The following is a 24812-nucleotide window of genomic DNA, read 5'->3' on the forward strand; positions in this document are numbered from 1 at the left end:
ACAATTTTGTGTATCGACCTGCATTATAGCATAAAACAGCTATCAAACCTAAAATAACTTGAGGAGAGCTTAATGAACAAAGTAAATGCACAGAAACAACCAAGTTCTAGGAAAACCACAAAGAATGCTGTGACACCCTGAGGTTCATAAAAATAGGTGTTGTTACATTCCAAGCCTTAAGGAGCCAAGTGTGAGACATCAAAAAGGAGTATATGGAAGGCCATCCAGGAGCTTTACTTTTGGGTCCTGAGACACATCCAGGGGTAAAAAAAAAAAAAAAAAAAAAAAAGACAGCTAATTAAGCACTGAGACCTCACTGTCCCCTCCTACTGGTCTCTCTCCCTCGTTGCTGGATTTTATCTGGAAGTCAGAGAAAGGCTATCTAGCCTGTTTCCCAAGAACATGGAACAGGCTAAAGAAAGACATACAGATGGTTAACAAACACGTGAAAAGATGCTCAACATCACTCATTATCAGAGAAATGCAAATCAAAACCACTATGAGGTACCATTTCACACCAGTCAGAATGGCTGTGATCCAAAAGTCTATAAGCAATAAATGCTGGAGAGGGTGTGGAGAAAAGGGAACCCTCTTACACTGTTGGTGGGAATGCAAACTAGTACAGCCACCCTGGAGAACAGTGTGGAGATTCCTTAAAAAACTGGAGATAGAACTGCCATACGACCCAGCAATCCCACTGCTGGGCATACACACTGAGGAAACCAGAATTGAAAGAGACACATGTACCCCAATGTTCATCGCAGCACTGTTTATAATAGCCAGGACATGGAAGCAACCTAGATGTCCATCAGCAGATGAATGGATAATAAAGCTGTGGTACATACACACAATGGAGTATTATTCAGCCATTAAAAAGAATACATTTGAATCAGTTCTAATGAGATAGATGAAACTGGAGCCTATTATACAGAGTGAAGTAAGCCAGAAAGAAAAACACCAATACAGTATACTAACACATACATATGGAATTTAGAAAGATGGTAACGACAACCCTGTATGTGAGACAGTAAAAGAGACACTGATGTATAGCACAGTCTTTTGGACTCTGTGGGAGAGGGAGCGGGGGGATGATTTGGGAGAATGGCATTAAAACATGTATAATATCATATAAGAAATGAATCACCAGTCCAGGTTCGATGCAGGATACAGGAAGCTTGGGGCTGGTGCACTGGGATGACCCAGAGGGATGGTGTGGGGAGGGAGGTGGGAGGGGGGTTCAGGATTGGGAACACGTGTACACCCGTGGCAGATGCATGTTGATGTATGGCAAAACCAAAACAATATTGTAAAGTAAAAAATAATAATAATAAAAAAAGAATAAATGTTGAAAAGCATTTTCAAGTTACTTGAAGAATGAGAGAGGAATTACTGATTTTTTGAAAAGACCTAATGATCAAAAATTAATATTTAAAAAATTTAACATTGCCCAGAGCTACTCTCATAGACATTTTAATTAATCATTATCTTGTATTCTCTGTAGAGAGAAAGAAGGCAAAGAAAGGTTCTTGAGGATCAGGAGCCAAGCTGGCACCCACAGCCAGGTGAGTCCTGTGATTCTCCTTTTAAACATACAATTTCACAAAATACAAAGATCAGACAGGGTCTAGGACCATGGTAGAATAGGATTGCAAAACAGTAAGTACATTTGTTTAAGCTCAAACAAAAGCTAGGTCTATCTACTTAATGACAGCTGTGATCCTGGTAGTCTTTTCTGTTCCTATACAGAATACAACTTAATGTATTTCAACTTGACTTTCTTAAAGTGATACACTAGATATTTTGGAAAAAAAAAAGAAGTTGTTACAGCTTTATATTATTTATGATATCACTAGGTATCAAAGTTGGGACATTTTTATTTATTTATTTTTAAATTGGTATACAATTGTTTTGGGTTTCCCTGGTGGCTCAGTGGTAAAGAACCAGCCAAAGCAAGAGATGAGAATGCAATCCTTGGGTCAGGCAGATCTCCTGGAGAAGGAAAACCCATGGATAGAGGAGCCTGGCAGGATACAGTCCATGGGGTCATGAAAGAGTTGGGCACAACTTAGCAACTAAAGAACAACAATAATTGCTTTACAATATTGTGTTCGTTTCTACTGTATAACGAAGTGACTCAGCTATACATACACATATATCCCCTCCTGTGCGACTTATATAGGCCACCACAGAGCACTCAGCAGCTTCCCACTATTTATCTATTTCACCCAAGGTAGTGTATTTATGTCAAACTTAATGTCCCAGTTCATCCCACTCTCCCCTTCCTGCCCTGTGTCCACATGCTTGTTCTCTATTCCTTCCCTGAAAACAGGTTCATCTGTACTACTTATCTAGATTTCATATATGTGTTAATAGCTAATTATATCTTCCTTATTAAAATTCTTTGATGATATTCACTGTTTGCATTATTTCAGTGGAAAATAGTGTTAATTGTAGCACAAAATGTTAAGCAATTAGATGTCTAACGAGAGGAATTTTACAATACCAATCCTTCTATCAAAATATATTTAAGAAAAAAGAACTATTTGAGAAATTAATCAGAATTGTATTTTAAATGGTTATTCTCATGTAGTTCCAAAATTGGCTTTAAGAATTCACATTGTTGCAAGATACAGGATGCTTGGGGCTGGTGCACTGGGATGACCCAGAGGGATGGTACGGGGAGAGAGGTGGGAGGAGGGTCCAGGATGGGAAACACGTGTACACCCGTGGTGGATTCATGTTGATATATGGCAAAACCAATACAATATTGTAAAGTAAAAAAAAAAAAAAATACTGCAAAATATAAAGTTAGAAATTTTTAAAAATAAATAAATAAATTTTTATGAGTTGGGGAAATATATATTTCAAATTCTCTTTAAGTCTGGATCTGTGTTCCACGATTGATAAGTTAGGAAATTTCTAACTTTAAAATTTCAAATTTTAAATAAAATTTGACTAATTCTTCCTTGGGAAATATTTAATTTCTTTCACAAATGGGCATAATGATATAGACAAATTAATACATTCTGAAGATTGTACCAGTGATGCAAACCCACCAATTACTTACTGTATGTCCTTTAAGAATGATATTTAACCTCTTTAAGCCTCAGTAGTTTTACCCCACAATAAAGATTAGATTTAATTTATAGATAATCTTTATGTCATGGAGGTAATGATGCTAATGTTTCACTGAGGAATCTTTTTCCTTCTCTCTTTGGGTGATTATCACAGTAGAGTTAACCACCAAATTAGCACATTTACAAGTGCTTTATTTTCCAGGCACTCCAATAGGGCATGAGATGAGCTCAGTTTTTCCTAAAACGTGTCTCCCTCATGAATTATGGCAAAATAGAATTATGGGAAGAAATAGAACATGGCAGAAAAGAGATATAGAAGGTATTTATTATCTATAAATGTTAAATCAGAGTCATTAGAAACAACAGAATTGTAGTACTCTGAGTTCAGGCTAATCATTTTATACTTAACTCCCAGGCAGCCCTTCATTAGCCCCATTCTTTGTGTAATGGTCCAACCACCTCATGTTCCTTTCCAAGAATATGAGGAAAAGAAAAATTCCTTTCTCCTCATTGTGGGGCTAACTACACCAGTGGTGAAGCAATTGTGGATTAGTTTGCCTCTATGTTTTTTCTCATTTAGTGCTAAATTGCTTCAGTAGTGTCTGACTCTTTGCGACACTCTGCACTGTAGCCTTCCAGGCTCCTGTGTCCATGGAATTCTCCAGGAAAGAATACTGCAGTGGATTGCCATGCCCTCCTCCAGGGAGTCTTACCAACTGAGAGATGGAACCCATGTCTCTTATGTCTCCTGGCTTGGCAGGCATTCTTTATACGGGTGCCACCTGGGAAACAAATATATATATATATATATATATATATATATATAGCTTATTACATATTACTTTACATATACTACTTTATGGGGGCTTCCCTGGTGGCTCAGATGGTAAAGAATCTGCCTGCAATACAGGAGACCCAGGTTTAATCCCTGGGTCAGGAAGATCTTCTGAAGGGAATGGCTACCCACTCCAGTATTTTTGCCTGGAGAATTCCATGGCCAGAGGAGCCTTGCAGGCTACAGTCCATGGGGTCACAAAGAGTGGGATACAACTGAGCAACTAACACTTCCACCACCATGCTGCTGCTGCTAAGTCACTTCAGTCGTGTCCGACTCTGTGTGACCACATAGACTGCAGCCCACCAGGCTCCCCCGTCCCTGAGATTCTCCTGGCAAGAATACTGGAGTGGGTTGCCATTTCCTTCTCCAATGCATGAAAGTGAAAAGTAAAGTGAAATTGCTCAGTCGTGTCCGACTCTTAGCGACCCCATGGAGTGCAGCCCACCAGGCTCCTCCCTCCATGGGATTTTCCAGGCAAGAGTACTGGAGTGGGTTGCCATTGCCTTCTCCACTCCACCATACTAATCTATTAAATTGCTTTCTTATTCCACTCTTCCTTAACAATGCCATGCTGACATGTCAAAGTTTTTTTTTTTTTTGGTTTCTGCAGCACATTTCCTTTTTAACTCCCATTTAACTTTGATCGGAGAAGTTGCATAGAGTTGCATAGAAGTTGCATAGAAGTTGCATAGAGTCAGACACGACTGAAGCGACTTAGCAGCAGCAGCAGCAGCAACTTCGATGCTTTCTCCTTAATCTACACCACAGGCTTCTTGTTTGAAGAATTCTTATCACTTATTCATAACATATACTCAAAACACAAAACATGTTTTTGACTTCTTATTTTGTGTCAGTCACTTTTGCACATTATCTCAGTTATGACTTGGACAAATAATATAGATTAAGCTTAAATAATCTCTATTTTATAGATCAGGGGAAAATTATCAAGGAGACTTAATAATTTGCACAAGGTCATATAATGTTTAAGGAGCTTATCGGAGTTCTAAATCAAGTGTGTCTGTGGCTATATTAAACATATGTACTTTTCACTGAGAACATTTAAAATTTTTCATAATAGTATTATATAATCCTGAACTAAACAATGTATAATCTGACCTGTTATGCAATATATATATATATATATATATATATATATATATATATATATATACACACACACACACACACATTTATATAATATGTGTTATATGTTTGGTTTTATATTTATAATTAAAAATAAAATTTTGTATATAAAATCAACCACATAGCCACACACATTTAAATGTGGCACCATGTAACAAAGTAACACAGCAGCTCTGGATTAGCTGCTGAATGTCTTTCCATGACCACTTTTGAGTGAAAGTTTCAAACTTGTTCTTAACTTTGTCCCTGAGTGTTTGTAACTAAAGGCACAAATATGTGAAATAATTTTAAAAATATATATTTTATGAAACTGTTTATTTTCATATTGATTTATTGATTTGTCTGCATGAGAAACCAAGAAAATGGAGTGAAAAATTATCATCTGTATTAGCATTCAGGTTTTATCAGTGATTGAGAGTCCCTTGGACTGCAAGGAGATCCAACCAGTCCATTCTGAAGGAGATCAGCCCTGGGATTTCTTTGGAAGGAATGATGCTAAAGCTGAAACTCCAGTACTTTGGCCACCTCATGAGAAGAGTTGACTCTTTGGAAAAGACTCTGATGCTGGGAGGGATTGGGGGAAGGAGGAGAAGGGGATGACAGAGGATGAGATGGCTGGATGGCATCACTGACTCGATGGACGTGAGTCTCAGTGAACTCCGGAGTCAGTTATGGACAGGGAGGCCTGGCGTGCTGCGATTCATGGGGTTGCAAAGAGTCAGACACGACTAGCGACTGAACTGAACTGATTCCTAAAGATACAAAATAGTGCATATGAGTTTGTTTAATCTAAGTCTGGTGATATTATCTCCTGTAGACTACAATAGAATAGGTTAAAAAAAAAAAGAAATTAATTGATACTTTCCTATCTTTCTCCAAAGGTCAAAATATAATCATGTAGTTGATGGTTATTTGCCATGTAAATCAAATCTTGAAATTATATGACACTGATCTAAATGGTTATTTAATTTTTACTCTTCATAATAACAGCATGAGGTAGGTACTAGTTTCTTCAGTTTGTGAAATAGATTGAGACTTTAACGAAGAACCTAAAGATCATATTTTTTATATCCTGTCTCTGATTACATATCTCCAACTATTCTGCCTCGGATTTGAACTGGAATATATCATTCAAACAACACTTAATCATTGTGTTACATAGTTCTGTACAGTTTTAAAACCTATACATTTATAATTTTATAAAAACTGCATTTCATTGTAACTACTTTGTTATTGTTCAGTTGTTCAGTCATGTCTGACTCTTTGCAACCCCATGGACTAAAGCACGCCAGGCTTCCCTGTCCATTACCAACTCCCAGAGCTTGCTCAAACTCATCACCATTGAATTGGTGATGCCATCCAACCATCTCATCTTCTGTTGCCCCCTTCTTCTACTGCCCTCAATCTTTTGCAGCATCAGGGTCTTCAATGAGTTGGCTCTTCGCATCAGGTGACCAAAGTATTGGGGCTTCAGCTTCAGCATCAGTCCTTCCAATGAATATTCAGGGTTGATTTCCTTTAAGACTGACTGGTTTAATTTCCTTGCTGTCCAAGGAACTCTCAAGAGTCTTCTCCAGCATCAGAGTTCAATAGCATCAATTTTTTGGCACTCAGCCTTCTTTTTGATACAACTCTCACTTTCATATGTGATTACTGGAAAAACAATAGCTTTGACTATATGAACTTTTGTAGGCAAAGTGATGTCTCTGCTTTTTAATATGCTGTCTAGGTTGGTCATAGCTTTTCTTCCAAGGAGCAAGTGTCTTTTAATTTGATGGCTGCAGTCACTACCCACAGTGATTTTGGAGCCCTAGACATAAACAGCTTATTGTTGTATAAATTAACTGTGAGTTAATAAAATATGGTAGGATAGAAACAAGAAAGAAAATGGGAAGTGCAACATGTAAAATGAACAACTACTTGTACCCATCCAAAGATGACTCCCTAATGTTCTTAGAAAATTGTCTTGAGGACAGAAAATGTTCCCTCCTCTTTTCAACTGAAAATGCAATCCATTTCTCCAGTAGAAAACGTTTTTGTATTCTTGTAAAAGAAGAGCTAATACATTATAAAATGAACTGAGGGTTCACTATATGTTCCCTTATGGAATTTTGCATCACCCACTTCACACTATGAGCAGCCAAACAACAAAATTATTCTTATTGTTCTCTCAGTTCAAGAGGTGAATGCTAATTTTAAACTTAGGAACTACCGCTGCTAAGTCGCTTCAGTCGTGTCCGACTCTTCGCAACCCAAGAGATGGCAGCCCACCAGGCTCCCCCATCCCTGGAATTCTCCAGGCAAGAACACTGGAGTGGGTTGCCATTTCCTTCTCCAATGCATGAAAGTGAAAAGTGAAAGTGAAATCGCTTAGTCCTGTCCGACTCTTGGCGACCCCATGGACTGCAGCCCATCAGGCTCCTCCATACATGGGATTTTCCAGGCAAGAGTACTGGAGTGGGGTGCCATTGCCTTCTCCGTAAGAACTACTAAGACAATATTAATGTACAGTTTTCAATTCCTTATCATTTATTTTACTAGAGCAGGGTTTGACATTTTTTTCTCTTCAGAAGCCTTTTATAAAAATGAATATCCATTTTTGTGTTTGCATAACCTTTAAACTTCATAAGTTGATAAAGTACAAAGCTTGGTTTTATGCTGACTTCAGAAATTGCTGAATCTTATCAGAAAGTTTTCTCACTCAGCGTTCTCTAGGGTTTCACGACCTTTGAGAATGTGTGCTTCAGTAATTACCAATTACAAGTTTGTCATTTACGAAAAGTCAATTAGTAATAAAGCATGTATGAGAGAAGAATGTAAACTTTGAAATTTACAATTGTATATTAAAATCACAATATTATATGTTGGCTAATATTGTATGCTCTTTTATCTTTAATTAGTATGTATCTCTTCACATTTAAAAATCTAAATATTTAACTCTCACATATCCTCAGTTTAAATATAGAACCAGTACTTTATTGAAAATTTTGCTCTTTAAACATAATTTGTTTTCATTTTAATAAAAATTTTGAAATGATACCACTTTTCTTACTGATGTTGTTTTTTTAAAGAGCTTTCATTTTTATCTTGTTTTTGTTTAGTCATTAAGTCTATCCTACTCTTTTGCAACCCCATGGACTGTAGCCCACAAGCCTTCTCTGTCCATGTGCTTTTTCCAAGAAAGAATATTGGAATTCATTGCCATTTCCTTCTCCAGGGGATCTTCCCGACCCAGGGATCAAACCCAGGTCTCCTGCATTGACAGGCAGTTTCTTTACCAATAAACCAGCAGGAAAGCCTCACATTTATTTTAACTTATATTTTATCATCCTGAATATAAAGCCATTTTTAATAATCTCCAAATACACCTTTTGTGTCACATCTTGAACCCACACTGTATCATGAAATATTTTAGACCAAATAATCTCATCACTTTTGTTTCCCTCCATCACGTGGGAAAAATGAAAATGACAAGGCCTTGAAATTAAGGAAAACTATTATTATGTAATACATATGTATTTGGTACCTGAGTAGTTGATATGCAATGTTTTATAGTTAAGAGACAGCAAAAAAATTAATTTTTAATTGAGCCTTTAAATATTTAATCTGTTCTATATATAAAGTCCTGGTCCTCAAAATCTTCACAATTTAATGGAGACGGAGTAAGTAATACTTATGAAGAAATCCAAAACAGGGAGCAGCAAACTTCTTCTGTTAAGGGTCAGATAATATGTTCAGCTTTGTAGACCATGTGTGCTCTGTGACAACTTCTCAACTCTATTACTCACAACTGCTTCCTGCAACACACAAAAGTAGCCATAGACAATGTGTAAGTTAGTGAGCATGATGTGTTCCAGAGAAACTTAATTTACAGATCCAGACTTGAATTTCATACAATTTTTAAGTGTCACAGACTATTATCCTTCATTGGATTATTTTCAAACATTTTTTAGCTTTCTGGCTATACAAAAGCATACAGTTGACTGAATTTGGCCAAGAAACCTATATTATCTCCCCGTTATCATTGTAGCAAATTACCACAAAGCTGGTGGCTTAAAACAGCAGTATTCTCCCACAGCTCTGGAAGCCAGAAGATTGACATAAATTTCAAGGTGTTGCTACTGCACTTCCTCCTAAGGGTTAAGGAAGAGTCTGTTCTTAAACTCCTTTGTCTTTGTGTAGCTGCAGATATTTACTCCAATCTCTCTACTCTTTCCTGCAGCCAGTAGGTCCCTCCTGCAATCTTGCTGGTCCTCCTGTCGGCAAGTTCAAGTTTGCAACAAGGGTCTCTTGCTGGTGATTACTATGGTTTGCTTTTGGGGATTCCCAGGTGGCACAGTGGTAAAGAATCCACCTGCAATGCAGGAGACCTGGGTTCGATCCCTGGGTGGGGGAGATCAAAGGAAATGTCAACCCACTGTGGTATTCTTGCCTAGAGAATCCCATAGAGAGAGGAGCATGGAGGGCTACAGTCCATAGGGTTACAAAGAGTTGGACATAACTGAAGCAACTTAGCATGCACACACACATGGCTGTAGAAGTTTATTCTTTCTGGAAAAGAAAGTAAATGGAAGAGACTGGTGAATTACAAGACTGGAAGACTAAAACGGTAAAATGGTAAGCCAAGACTATACAATTGCAGGGATTTGAATGGGTGGGAGATAGATGGTAGGTTTTATACTTTGAATTTTGTTACCACGGTTCCAATGAATAAGATGGGTTGTAGATAATTCTGGCCACATTTAATACCTCTTTTCAGGCAGCCAGTGATAAAAGAGGAAGACTTGTCTCAAATTAGGTTATTCTTGCATTTAAAATACTCAGTATTTAGGAAGCCAAGTAGACAAGGTTTGATCTCTTGGTGGTAGGTAGTAAGCATTTGGGACAAAGTCAAACACATCTCCTGGTGTTTAACATGGGGGTGAATATATGATCGTGCATAACATATGATAAAGGCACCACCCGGGTGACCTTCAGGAGTGCAGCTGAACTGGCGGAAAGAGAACTGAGTTGTCAGATGTCAGAGAAACCCATTGAAGCCACCAGCCAAAAATGAATGAGTTAAGTCTTCAATTATTTACTGCAAAGGCATAAGCAAGAGGCTAAAACTGGAGAAAGCACTGACTCCCTCTGTTCCATTTCCCGCTGTGAAGCAGTGCACCAGTAGGAGGATCAGGTAGACCAATGACCAACGTGAGGGTCAGCTCACTCTTGAAGGAGCTGGACCAAAAGTCTCTGGTGTGAAGGGGAGGAGGAGGGCCAGGGGTGGAATTTGCTGGGAACTGAGTGAGAGTGAGGAAACAGGTCTGGTGTCTGGTGTCCTGGCTCAAGGTTTCCCCCTTCTCCCTTCACAAGGCTGCCTTATTACAGGTGCCTGCAGAGACCTCTCTGGCTGCAGCCTCAGAGAAGGACATCTAGAAATGAGGGTGCCTCCTTACAAATGCAAATATGCAGAGCACATGACCAGCCAGGAGCACTTGAACCTTAAACAGCAGCCCCTTCCATGACTGCAAGGTACTGGCTGTGCGCCCAGCCTCTGTGTGGAGGGCAGCTTCTCCCCCAGCGACCTGCCAGGTGAAGATCTATAATCAGAACCTGAAAAATCACCTATTTTCCCAGGAGCCTGAAGTGAAGTGAAGGGAAAGTTGCTCAGTCGTGTCCAACTCTTTGCAACCCCATGGGCTATACAGTCCATGGAATTCTCTAAGCCAGAATACTAGAGTGGGTAGCCTTTTCCTTCTCCAGAGGATCTTCCTAACCCAGGGATAGAACCCAGGTCTCCCACATTGCAGGTGGATTCTTTACCAGCTGAGCCATAAGATAAGCCCAACAGGATTCCCTGTGAAGCTGGAGGAGCCCTGTGGTGCCCTCCATCCTTGGGCTGTGAGCACATGTGACTAATAAATAGCTACTAACTACATCTTTCCAGTTTTATGTGTCCTATGTTAGGTCACCTTGTACTATTCAGAATGGGAAAAACCTCCTTCACCAACAGGGTGAACTGGAGGTGATCAGAACAGTCTTCCTCTGGAGGTTCATCTAAATGACAACAGAAACGCAAGGAGGAGATGATTTCAGTTTTCTTGGAAATGATTAAGTGAAAGTGACCTATGGTCCAAAGACATTGACAAAACATTAAGAAAAAGACAGAGGATATAAAGATCCAGAGGGACAGAACATAATGGATGTAGCTACATTCCAGAAGATGTAAAGGAGAAGTTACAGGAGTGATTCTTCCTGAGAAATTCTTCAGAGATCTCCAAAGCAAAAATTACTTACAAATTTGAGTATGAAAGGTGGCGCCATTCATCAGTGCCTCCCTCTCTCCACCCCACTCCCAGACATGCCCAGACACCTGGGGTTTACATCATTATCTTTAGGGTAAAATAGGAGAAAAAAAAAACTAAAAATTATTTAAAATATTTCATTTTTTAAAAAATAATTTTTAGGGTTTTTTTTCACCTATTTTACCCTAAAGGTAATGATGTAAACCCCAAGTGTCTGGTTGCTTTTTATGGTGGGTATCAAATCAGATCAGATCAGTTGCTCAGTAGTGTCCGACTCTTTGCGACCCCATGAATCGCAGCACACCAGGCCTTCCTGTCCATCACCAACTCCCAGAGTTCACTGAGACTCATGTCCATCGAGTCAGTGATGCCATCCAGCCATCTAACCCTCCATCGTCCCCTTCTCCTCCTGCCCCCAATCCCTCCCAGCATCAGAGTCTTTTCAAATGAGTCAACTCTTCACATGAGGTGGCTAAAGTACTGGAGTTTCAGCTTTAGCATCATTCCTTCCAAAGAAATCCCAGGGCTGATCTCCTTCAGAATGGACTGGTTGGATCTCCTTGCAGTCCAAGGGACTCTCAAGAGTCTTCTCCAACACCACAGTTCAAAAGCATCAATTCTTCGGCACTCAGCCTTCTTCACAGTCCAATTCTCACATCCATACACAACCACAGGAAAAACCATAGCCTTGACTAGACGAACCTTTGTTGGCAAAGTAATGTCTCTGATTTTGAATATGCTATCTAGGTTGGTCATAACTTTCCTTTCAAGGAGTAAGCGTCTTTTAATTTCATGGCTGCAGTCACCATCTGCAGTGATTTTGGAGCCCCCAAAAATAAAGTCTGACACTGTTTCCACTGTTTTCCCATCTATTTCCCATGAAGTGCTGGGATCAGATGCCATGATCTTCGTTTTCTGAATGTTGAGCTTTAAGCCAACTTTTTCACTCTGCACTTCCACTTTCATCAAGAGGCTTTTTAATTCCTCTTCACTTTCTGCCATAAGGGTGGTGTCATCTGCATATCTGAGGTTATTGATATTTCTCCAGGCAATCTTGATTGCAACTTGTCCAGTCCAGCATTTCTCATGATGTACTCTGCATATAAGTTAAATAAACAGGGTGACAATATACAGCCTTGACGAACTCCTTTTCCTATTTGGAACCAGTCTGTTGTTCCATGTCCAGTTCTAAGTTTTGCTTCCTGACCTGCATACAAATTTCTCAAGAGGCAGATCAGGTGGTCTGGTATTCCCATTTCTTTCATAATTTTCCACAGTTTATTGAGATCCACACAGTCAAAGGCTTTGGCATAGTTAATAAAGCAGAAATAGATGTTTTTCTGGAACTCTCTTGCTTTTTCCATGATCCAGCAGATGTTGGCAATTTGATCTCTGGTTCCTCTGCCTTTTCTAAAACCAGCTTGAACATCAGGAATTTCACGGTTCACATTTTGCTGAAGCCTGGCTTGGAGAATTTTAAGCATTACTTTACTAGCATGTGAGATGAGTGCAATTGTGTGGTAGTTTGAGCATTCTTTGACATAGAAACCAAATTAAAGCCTTTTTTTTATTTGGCAAGGGAATGAAAGTAGGTGACTATATCTACCTGCCTACTCCTCTCTACTCATCCTAAAATGCAGTCAGTCTGTTGACATCCCATCCAAGGATACTGTATTCAAAGTCTGTTCCTAAGTCCAGGAGAAAATATAGAATCTCAAAGCTATTGAAAAAAAAGTAATAACATTGTATGGCCACTCTATATGGCTGTTCTCCTGCTCTCTGTACATCCCCTGCCTGACTAGGGCTTGCTTCATCTATACCCTCCTCACATGACTGACCTTCCTACATATTTTCCCAGGCCCCAGCTAGTGATTATTCTTATCAAAGGGGCAGTGAGGGGTCTGCCCCTCTACAGGTTTCTCTGGTAACTAATGGGCCCACCTGAAGTCAATTCCCCTATAACTGGAGCCTCCCCTTCCCTCGGGGAGTGAAGACTGCCACCATGCCCTGCCCACCTTCTGCCTCACACGGTGTGGTGTTGCTCCAGGACCTTGCATCAGACATGGAAGATTCCCATCCACGAAACCACTGATGTCTCTGTTGCTGATTCCAGAGTCTTTCTTTGGTCTTGAAGCTGGGCAACATAGGTCTTCCTTGTAGTTGGGGTGGAGCCCAATAAACACAAAAAAGAAGTAGAAAACAAAAGCAAAACGGCAAACAAAACAACCAAAATTAATAGTGATAATTCCGAAAGAAGGATTCTAAAAATTGCATTCTAATATGACATTCCCTTCTTAAGTAAACCACTTTTTCTCTTCACTATTTCAGGATTTTCTTTCTTCCATGATTATACGGATTATATGAAAATGTCATGGAAAAGTTACTAGGCATTATGTACAAGGCAAGTTCTTCCCCACAGTGATTGTTTCTTTTATTTTTACTAATTTTCATCCAGGTCAGTGCTATGGGCTCCTTCATTTCCTGTAAGTCGTGATGCAAAGTCACCTTCTCTTTTAAGCATTTCCTGGCCACTCTACCTCAAATTTCAACACGCTTCTAGAACATTTCATATTGCCTTTCCTGATGTAATTTGTTCTCTTTGGAACATTGTCCAATATACTACATTTATCATACTTATACTGTCTTTCTCCTACACTAAAATGTCAGCTTTGCAAGCACAGAGATATTAATCCCTTTTGTTTTAACACTGTATTTCCAGCTCCTAGGGGAGTATCTGTTATGTTGTAATTATTTCATTAATATTTACTGAAGAAATAAAAAATTGACTTGGGGGGAAATATAAAATGGTCTATGGTTTTATTTTTATTTCTAATTCATTTCTTTTAGAAAGCAAGGGATTTTTGATAGTTGGGGGAGACAGTAGAAAAAAAAAGGAACTAGATTTAATAAAATTGGTGGAGAGAAAATGAAGTCTGAATGAGGCAATGAAGTTTCTAGAAGGATACAAAGTAAGAAAAAGAGTTAGATATTTGAACTTTAAAATCCAAGATGGAATAATATGAGGTGGTAACAAGTCCATGAGGAGATCTACCAGATGGTGATAAACCTTGAGATCAATTGGGCTGAGGGAGCACCTGTTATTATTATTGTCTTAGAATATGGTCAAAATGTCAGTATTAATAAATATAGCATGTATTTGGAAGGTCCTCATATTAGCCAAGATTCTCCAGAGAAACAGTGAATAGGATATATACAGGTGTATAGAAAGAGATTTATTATGAAGGATTGGTCTGTGCTATTAGGGCAGCTATGAAGCCCCATGATGTGCTGCCCAAAAGCTAGAAGCCCAGGAAAGCCAGCGAGGTATTTGTAGCTCAAGCCCAAACTCCTAAGAATCAGGGGAGTCAGTGATCTAAATCCCAGCCCAAGTCTGAATGTCCAAGATCCAGGGGTCAGTGGTGTAAGTCCTGGTCCAAGTCTGAAGGTCTGAGAGGAGAGACAGGAGTGCAGATGTTCAAAGGCAGGAGAAGAGGGGTGTCTCAGCTCTTTGCAGAAGGCAAATCTGCCCTTTTTCTGCCATTTTGTTCTATTCAAGCCCTCAGTAGATTAGATGGTGCCCACGTGCTTTGGTGAAGGCAGATCCCCTTACTCTGCCTACCTGTTCAAATGCTACACTCTTCCAGAGACATCCTCCTAGATACACCAAGATATAATGCTTTCACCAGCTATTAGGGCATCCATCCTTTAGTCTAGCCAAGATGACAAGTAAAATTAACTATCACTGTCTGTAATTATATATTGGGAAACTGCACAGCAAGTTAAGTGATATTGGTTAAAAAAGAAAAATTGACAAATGCAAAGGCAAAGACTTCCCTTTTAAATGACTTGGTGTTATTAATTTATCAAGATATAATCTTTAGGGACTTGCCTGACTGTTCAGTTGTTAAAATGCCACCTTCTAATGCAGAGGGTGCGGGTTCGATCCCTGGTCAGGGAACAAAGATCCCACATGCAGCGAGCAGCCAAAAATTAAAAAAAAAAAAAAGAAAAAGAAATCCAAACTTTAGGGCATGGATTTTAGACAGAAATCCACTTACCATACACAGGGAAGAGAGTGGGGCTTTCAACTTAGCAATAAGAGAGGACCCTAAGTAATAACCTTGGATCGCAATTGGAGCTAGGCACTCCATAGTCGAGGCCTGCTTGTCTTCTACCTGAGGGATGGTATAGGAGCAAAGTGTTGCTTAGTGATAGGAGGTAGTTCATCCAATGAGAGTTTGTTTTCAAATAATCTTGAAAAACACTGCTTCCCTGATCTCACTCTGGGAGTATCATGACATAATATAACAAATTCAAAGCTATTTGAAGTTTGACAATAAAGAAACCTGCTTTTTGAACTCAGCTTTCTCTGACTATATTTAATTAAAGAACATATTATTCACAGCATGTCTATTAACTTCCTGTGGAACTGGTGAGAAATGCTTTTAAAAGCCAAAGCTGGGGCTATAATCAGAGATAAATTACCTGAAGTTGCTGAGAAAATTGAACTATTGGGTAGAAAACAAAGCAAGTCAATAATTTAATGTGTTGGCATCAATCCATTGACACTCACTTTCCAAATTTTATTCCTGACCAGTTGAATATGCCTATGAGAATGCAAATACATCATAATGAGAAAAATAATTTGAATAACTAAACAGTGGTCACATTGCAAACAGCTGCAACAAAACCTCAATGAAAAAGTCCTCTTGAAATGGTCAAAGCTTTTAATTTTATCATATTTTTACAAAAAAAAAAAAAAAAGACTGGGTGTTTTTATAGGGCACTTTATATATAATATTCTTTAATTTTAAAGAAAGTAATATTGTTACCAGGGATGTAGTGGGTTGGACAATGCATGCCTCCCAAATTCATGTTTACCCAGAACTTCAGAATGTAACATTTGGAAATTGGGTCTTTGCAAATTTATTAGTTAAGATTAAGTCATACCAGATAAAATTGAAACCTAAACCCAGTGGTTTTATAACAGGAGAGAATACACAGAGAAACACAGAAAGAAGAGGCCATGTGAAGAGTAATCCAATCTGTGGATGTGGAACCCTGGTGGCTCAGATGGTAAAGCGTCTGTCTACAATGTGGGAGACCTGGGTTTGATCCCTGGGTCAGGAAGATCCCCTGGAGAAGGAAATGGCAACCCACTCCAGTCCTATTGCCTGGACAATCCCACTGATGGAGGAGCCTGGAAGGCTTACAGTCCATGGGATCACAAAGAGTTGGACACAACTGAGCAACTCCACTTTCACTTTGTGGATACATAGGAGTTGCAGATACAGAAGAATTTTTACAAGAATATACAATATTGGTGCAAAAGGTAGTAAAAAGCTGTCCATAAAAGATAGATTTCTCTTCTATTTACTTGCCCTAAAATTTATCCTTTGGGGAAAGAAAAAAACTAAAAGAAAGCCCTTATATTAGTATAACATACTTAAAGTTAATAAGGGCTTACTAGACATATAGTTGCAATACACTTCAATGTCTTGGGCTTTCCTGCTTGCTCAGATGGTAAAGAATCTGCCTGCAATACAGGAGACTCAGGTTATATCCCTGGGTTGAGAAGATCCCCTGGAGAAGGGAATGGCAATCCACTCCAGTATTCTTGCCTGGAGAATTCCATAGTCAGCGGTGTCTGGTGGGCTACAGTCCATCTCAAAGAGTCTAACACAACTGAGCAACTAACACTTTCACTTTACATGTCTTAGCACATCTATCACACAGAGGGAAGCTTTCATTTTAAATTTACACTGTCTTAGAAATTTTTGTATTAACCATTTGCTCTGTTACAGACTGAATTGTCCTCAGAAAATACAAATGCTGAAGCCCTAACCCCAAGTGACACTGTACAGAGGAGACAGGGCCTTCAAGGAAGTAATTAAGGTTAAATGATGTCTTAGGGTGAGGACTCAATACAATATGTTGTGTGCCTGCTCAGTTGTGTCCAAATTTCTGCATCTCCTGTATTAGCAGACAGATTCTTTACCACTGAGTCATTGGGGAAGCCCTGGTGCCCTTATAGGAAAAGAAAGACAGCAGAAAAACCCACACAAGAGGACACACGGGAAGACTGCTATCTTAAAGCCATGGGAGAGACCTTAAGAGAACTCAATTGTGCCAGCATGTTGCTCTTGGAATTTGAACCTCCATAAAAATATAAATGTGTGGTTAAGCCACTCAGTATGTGATATTTTTTGTTCTGGGAGCCAAAGTAGACTGATGCATCCCCTGATGTTGTTACCCTTATCTTTAAGAATCCAGAAGATAAGTAATAGAAATAAGTTACTTTCTAAGTAATTTGTGTCTGTCAGAAATAGTAGGCATGGCTATCTGTTGAAACCTTATTTTAGGAAAGATTCTGTATTAGCACTTCAGTTTATAAGTATGCCACATCCAAGGGCAAAGGCGAAGCCCCAGCAAGACAGTAGGAGGGGCAAACTCGCATTTAGAATCAAACACCTCAGCTTCCAGAGAAGCTCAACAAACCTTGTGTGCACCAGGACCCAGAGACCCCACAGAGACTGGGCCAGAACTGTGTTTGAGTATCTCCTGTGAAGGCATGGATCAGCAGTGGCCTGCTGCAAGGGCAGAGGCTATGGGTGCAGCAGATCTGGGTATGGCATAAGCCCTCTCAGAGTAAATCACCATTAACCCCAACTGTGGTCATGTATGGATGTGAGAGTTGGACTGTGAAGAAGGCTGAGCACTGAAGAATTGATGCTTTTGAGCTGTGGTGTTGGAGAAGACTCTTGAGAGTCCCTTGGACTGCAAGGAGATCCAACCAGTCCATTCTGAAGGAGATCAGCCCTGGGATTTCTTTGGAAGGAATGATGCTAAGGCTGAAAGTCCAGTACTTTGGCCACCTCATGTGAAGAGTTGACTCATTGGAAAAGACTTTGATGCTGGGAGGGATTGGGGGCAGGAGGAGAAGGGGACGACAGAGGATGAGATGGCTGGATGGCATCACTGACTCAATGGACGTGAGTCTGAGTGAACTCCGGGAGTTGGTGATGGACAGGGAGGCCTGGTGTGCTGCAATTCATGGGGTCGCAAAGAGTTGGACACGACTGAGCGACTAAACTGAACTGAACTGAGAGCACCAGGACTTACATAGGACTGGGGAAACAGACTCTTGGAGGGCACAAACAGAACCGTGTACACACCAGGACGCAGGAGAAAGGAGCAGTGACCCCACAAAAGACTGACCCAGACTTGCTTCTGAGTGTCCAGGAGTCTCCAGGGGAGGTGTGTGTCTACAGTGGCCTGCTGCAGTGTCGGGGGCACTGAGTGCAGCAGTGCATACATGAGACCTTTTGAAGGAAGTCAGCATTATCTTTATTACCTCCACTATATTTTGGCTTCAGTTCAAACAACAGTGAGGGAAGACAATTCTGCCCATCAGAACAAGGCCCAGTTTTCCCCTCAGTCTCTTCCATCAGGAAGCTTCCATAAGCATCTTATCTTTCTCCATCAGAGGGCAGACAGAATGAAGACCACAGTCATAGAAAACTAACCAAACTGATTACATGGACCACAGCCTTGTCTAACTCAATGAAACTATGAGCCATGTCATTTAGGGCCACCCAAGATGGACAGGTCACGCTGAAGAGTTCTGACAAAATGTGATCCACTGGAGACGGGAATGGCAAATCACTTCAGTATTCTTGCCTTGAGAACCACATGAACAGCATGAAAAGGCAGAAAGATAGGATACTGAAAGGTGAACTTCCCAGATCAGTAGATGCTCAATATGCTACTGGAGATCAATGGAGAACTAACTCTGGAAAGAATGAAGAGATAGAGCTAAAGCAAACACAACACACAGTTATGTGTGTGACTGGTGATGGAAGTAAAGACCAATGCTGTAAAGAGTAATACTCTTTACATATTGGAATATGTATTTGCATAGGAACCTGGAATGTTGTTAGGTTTATTCAGCTCAGTTCAGTTGCTCAGTCACGTCCATCTCTTTGTGACAACATGGACTGAAGCATCCCAGGCCTCCCTGTCAATCACCAATTCCCAGAGTCTACTCAAACTCATGTCTGTTGAGTCGATGATGCCATCCAACCATCTCATCCTCTGTCATCCCTTTCTCCTCCCACCTTCAATCTTTCCCAGCATCAGGGTCTTTTCAAATGAGTTAGTTCTTCACATCAGGTGGCCAAAGTATTGGAGTTTCAGCTTCAACAAGAGTCCTTCCAATGAACACTCAGGGCTGATCTCCTTTAGAATGGACTGGTTGGATCTCCTTGCAGTCCAAGGGACTCTCAAAAGTGTTCTCCAACACCACAGTTCAAAAGCATCAATTCTTTAGCATTCAGCTTTCTTTATAGTTCAATTCTCACATCCAGTGAGCGGTGGCTGCACGGTGCTGGAGAGGTGAGAGGCCGAGAGGAGATACCCCACGCCCAAGGTCAGAGAAACTGCAATAAGACAGTAGGCACTGAGAGAGGGCATCAGAGGACAGACAGACAGAAACCACAATGAGAGAAAACTAACCAATGTAAACACCTGGACCACAGACTTGTCTAACTCATTGAAACTATGAGCCATGCCATGTAGGGCCACCCAAGACGGACAGGTCATAGTGGAGAGTTCTGACTCATTAACACATATACAAAAATTGGAATGATACAGAGATTAGCATGGCCCTTGCACAAGGAAGATATGCAAATTTGTGAAGCATTGCGTCCATGAATCAAGGCAAATCGGAAGTGGTCAAACAGGAGATGGCAAGACTGAACATCGACGTTTTAGGAATCAGTGAACTAAAATGAACTGGAGTGGGTGAATTTAACTCAGATGACCGTTGTATCTACTACTGTGGGCAAGAATCCATTAGAAGAAATGGAGTAGCCATCACAATCAACAAGAAAGTCTGAAATGCAGTACTTGGATGAAATCTCAAAAACGAGAGAATGATCTCTGTTTCCAAGGCAAACCACTCAATATCAGAGTAATCCACATCTATGCCTCGACCAATAATGCTGAAGATGCTGAAGGTGAACAGTTCTATGAAGACTGACAAGACTTTCTAGAACTAACACCAAAAAAAGATTCATTATAGGGAACTGGTATGCAAAAGTAAGAAGTCAAGAGATACCTAGACTAACAGGAAATTTTGGCTTCGGAGTACAAAATGAAGCAGGTCTGGGGCTAATAGAGTTTTGCCAAGAGAATGCACCGGTCATAGCAAACACCCTCTTTCAACAATACAAGAGAAGGCTCTACACATGGACATCACCAGATGGTCAACACGGAAATCGGATTGATTATATTCCTTGCAGCCAAAGATGGAAAAGCTCTATACAGTCAGCAAAAACAAGACCAGGAGCTGATTGGGGTTCAGGTCAGGAACTCCTTATTGCCAAATTCAGACTGAAATTGAAGAAATTAGGGAAAACCAATAGACCATTCAGGTATGACCTAAATCATATTCCTTAGATTATACAAAAGTGACAAATAGATTCAAGGGATTAGATCTGATAGACAGAATGCCTGAAGAACTATTGACAGGTTTGTGACATTGTATAGGAGGCAGGGATCAAGATCATCCCCAAGAAATAGAAATGCAAAGAGGCAAAATGGTTGTCTAAAGAGGCCTTACAAACAGCTATGAAAAGAAGAAAGTGAAAGGCAAAGGAGAAAAGGAAAGATTTACCCATTTGAATGCAGAGTGCCAAAGAATATCTAAGAGAGATGAGAAAGCCTTCCTCAGGTATCAAAGCAAAGAAATGAAACAAAATAATAGAATGGAAAAGACTAGAGGTCTTTTCAAGAAAATTAGAGATTCCAAGGGAATATTTCATGTGAAGATGGAAACAATAAGGGACAGAAATGGAATGGACCTAATAGAAGCAGACGATATTAAGAAGAGGTGGCAAGAATACACAGAAGAGCTATATAAAGAAGATCATCATGAACCAGATAGCCACAATGGTGTGATCACTCACCTAGAACCAGACATCCTGGAATATGAAGTCAAGTGGGCCTTAGGAATCATCACTACAAAGCTAGTGGAGGTGATGGAATTCCAGTTGAACTATTTCAAATCCTAAAAGATGATGCTGTGGAAGTGCCACACTCAATATGCCAGCAAATTTGGAAAATTCAGCAGTGCCACAGGACTGGAAAAGGTCAGTTTTCATTCCGATCACAAATTAAGGCAATGCCAAAGAATGCTCAAACTACTGCACAATTGCACTCATCTCACACACTATAAAGTAAAGCTCAAAATTCTCCAAGCCAGGCTTCAACAGTATGTGAACCATGAACTTCCAGATGTTCAAGCTGGATTTAGAAAAGGCAGAGGAAACAGAGATTTAATTGCCAACATCTGTTGGATCATGGAAAAAGCAAGAGATCCAGAAAGACATCTATTTTTGCTTTATTGACTATGCCAAAGCCTTTGACTGTGTAGATCACAAAAATGTGTGGAAAATTCTTCAAGATATGGCAATGTCAGACCACCTGGCCTGCCTCCTGAGAAATCTTCATGCAGGTCAAGAAGCAACAGTTGGTACTGGACCTGAAATAGTAGACTAGTTCCAAATAGAAAGAGGAGTATGTTAAGGCTGTACATTGTCATTCTTCTTTTTTTAATAATATGCAGAGTACATCATGAGAAATGCTAGGCTGGATGAAGCACAAGCTGGAATCAAGATTGCTGCAGATAAAGAAACTCAGATATGCAGATGACACCAACCTTAAGGTAGAAAGCAAAGAATAACTGAAGAGCCTCTTGATGAAAATATGAAGGAGAGTGAAAATTTTGGCTTAAAACTCAACATTCAAAAAAATAATATTATGGTATCTGGGCCCATTGTTTCATGGCAAATAGATGGGGAAACAATGGAAACAGTGAGAGACTTTATATTTTGGCTCCAAATTCACTGCAGATGGTGACTGTAGCCATGAAATTAAAAGACACTTGGTCCTTAGAAGAAAAGCTATGACCAATCTAAACAGCATAGTAAAAAGCAGAGGCATTACTTTGCCAGCAAATCTCTGTCTGGTCAAAGCTACAGTTTTTCCATTAGTCATATATGGATGTGAGATTTGGTCTATAAAAAAAGCTGAGCACCGAAGAATTGATGCTTTTGAACTGTGGTGTTGGAGAAGACCCTTGAGAGTCCCTTGGACTTCAAAGAGATCCGACCAGTCAATCCTAAGGGAAATCAGTCCTGAATATTCATTGTAAGAACTGACACTGAAGCTGAAACTCCAATACTTTGGCCACCTGATGTGAAGAGCTGCCTCATTTGGAAAGACCCTGATGCTGGGCACAATTGAAGGCGAGAGGACAAGGGAACAACAGAACATGAGATGGTTAGATGGCATCACTGACTGGTTGGACATGAGTTTGAGTATGCTCTAGGAGTTAGTGATGGACAAGGAAGCCTGGCGTGCTGCAGTCCATGGGTCACAAAGAGTCGGACACGACTGAGTGACTAAACTCTATATTAAATCAGTAGTGAATTAGTTAAAATTAGATTCCTTATTTTGTAGTGATAGGACTGGAGCACAGAGTTTTTCAGAAATTTGACTTAGGTCTTAGAATTTGGAAAATCTGGAATTGTTACTTCACTCCAAGCAAAGTAACTATTTGGTTCAGTTCAGTTCAGTCCCTCAGTTGTGTCTGATTCTTTGTGACCCCAAGGACTGCAGTGCACCAGGCTTCCCTGTCCCTCACCAACTCCTGGAGCCTACTCAAACTCATGTCCATCAAGTTGGTGAGGTCATCCAACCATCTCATTCTCTGTGGCCCCCTTCTCCTCCTTCTTCAATCTTGCCCAGCATCAGGGTCTTTTCCAATGAGTCAGTTCTTGCATTAGTTGGCCGAAGTATTGGAATTTCAGTTTCAGCATCAGTTTCTCAATAAATATTCAGGACTGATTTTTTTTAGGATTGACTGGCTTGATCCCCTTGCAGTCCAAGGAACCCTTCAGAGTCTTCTCCAACACCACAGTTCAAAAGCATCAATTCTTCAGCACTCAGCTGTTTTTATAGCCCAACTCTCACAGCCATACACGATTACTGGAAAAACCATAGCTTTGACCAGATGGACCTTTGTTTTCAAAGTAATGTTTCTGCTCTTAATATGCTGTCTAGCTTGGTCATAGCTTTTCTTCCAAGGAGCAAGCGTCTTTTAATTTTATGGCTGCAGTCCCCATCTGAAGTGATTTTGGATCCAGAAAAAATAAAGTGTCTCACTGTTTCCACTATTTCCCCATCTATTTGCCATGAAATGATGGGACCAGATGCCATGACTTTAGTTTTTTTAATGCTGAGTTTTAAGCCAATTTTTTCACTCTCCTCTTTCACTTTCATCAAGAGGCTGTTTAGTTCTTCTTTTTCTGCCATAAGGGTGGTGTCATCTGCATATATGAGATTATTGATATTTCTCCTGGCAATCTTGATTTGGGCTTTTGCTCATCCAGCTTAGCCTTTTGCATAATGTACTCTGCATGTACATTAAATAAGCAGGGTAATGATATGGCCTTGATGTACTCCTTTCCTAATTTGGAACCAGTCTGTTGTTTCATGTCCGGTTCAAACTATCACTTCTTGATCTGCATACAGATTTCTCTGGAGACAGATAAGGTGGTCTTATATTCCCATCTCAAATAATTTTCCACAGTTTGTTGTGATCTCACAGTTATATTTATATACGGGCAGTTTATTATATATCAATTATGTCTCAATAAAGTTTTAAAAAAAGAGACAGAGAAACACTACTTATATACTCTCCCTAACTGTTCTTATCCATGATAATTTATTTGGGTACTTCAGTGACTGAACAGCAACAACATGTGTACAGGAGACCTCAATTTTAGTCTTCATATGGCAAGTCACTACTTACCTGCCCACCTTTATATGTAATGATTCACTATACATCTGCTACTTCGTTGCTGTTTTGTTTCTAAGTTGTGTCTGACCCTTTGCAACCCCATGGACTGTAGCCCACCAAGCTTCTCTGTTCATGGGATTCTCCAGGCAAGAAAACTGGAGTGGGTTGCCATTTTCTCCAGGGGATCTTCCCAACCCAGGTATCCAACTTGTGTCTCCTGAATTGGTAGGCAAAGGCTTTACCACCAAAGCACCTGGGAGGCCTCTGCTACTGAATATTCAATAACATTTAATTCTTCAACTACACTCTTTTTCTCTCAGTAGGTCAACTCTTCTCATACAATGTTAATATCAAGAATTCAGTTACTAAAGGAATGTTTCAAGGAAATGTCAAATCCTTTCTCTTCCTTGTATCAGGAATTTCTACAGTCTGAGCTTTTGCATCATAGAAAACTTTCAGAATCTTGCCTTTAATCTCCTGCAATCACCTTTTCAACCCTAAAATTTATTTTCAATATATAATAAATATTTGTTTCTTTTGTGAATGTGCCAGGTTATTTTATGTCACACACTTCAGTACATATTGTTGCATTTTCTTATAAA

At 39.9% G+C, this 24812-nt stretch overlaps 1 non-coding gene across 1 annotated transcript; it reads left to right on the forward strand.

Moving 5' to 3' along the window:
• Positions 1 to 19952: 19952 nt before the first annotated feature.
• On the forward strand, positions 19953 to 20057 carry LOC112449163 (U6 spliceosomal RNA). Its single transcript, XR_003037653.1, has one exon. It is a non-coding gene; the product is annotated as a U6 spliceosomal RNA (small nuclear RNA).
• The last annotated feature ends 4755 nt before the right edge of the window (positions 20058 to 24812 follow it).

Source organism: Bos taurus, chromosome 12 (genome assembly GCF_002263795.3).
Source record: "Bos taurus isolate L1 Dominette 01449 registration number 42190680 breed Hereford chromosome 12, ARS-UCD2.0, whole genome shotgun sequence".
Taxonomy (NCBI): Eukaryota; Metazoa; Chordata; class Mammalia; order Artiodactyla; family Bovidae; genus Bos; species Bos taurus.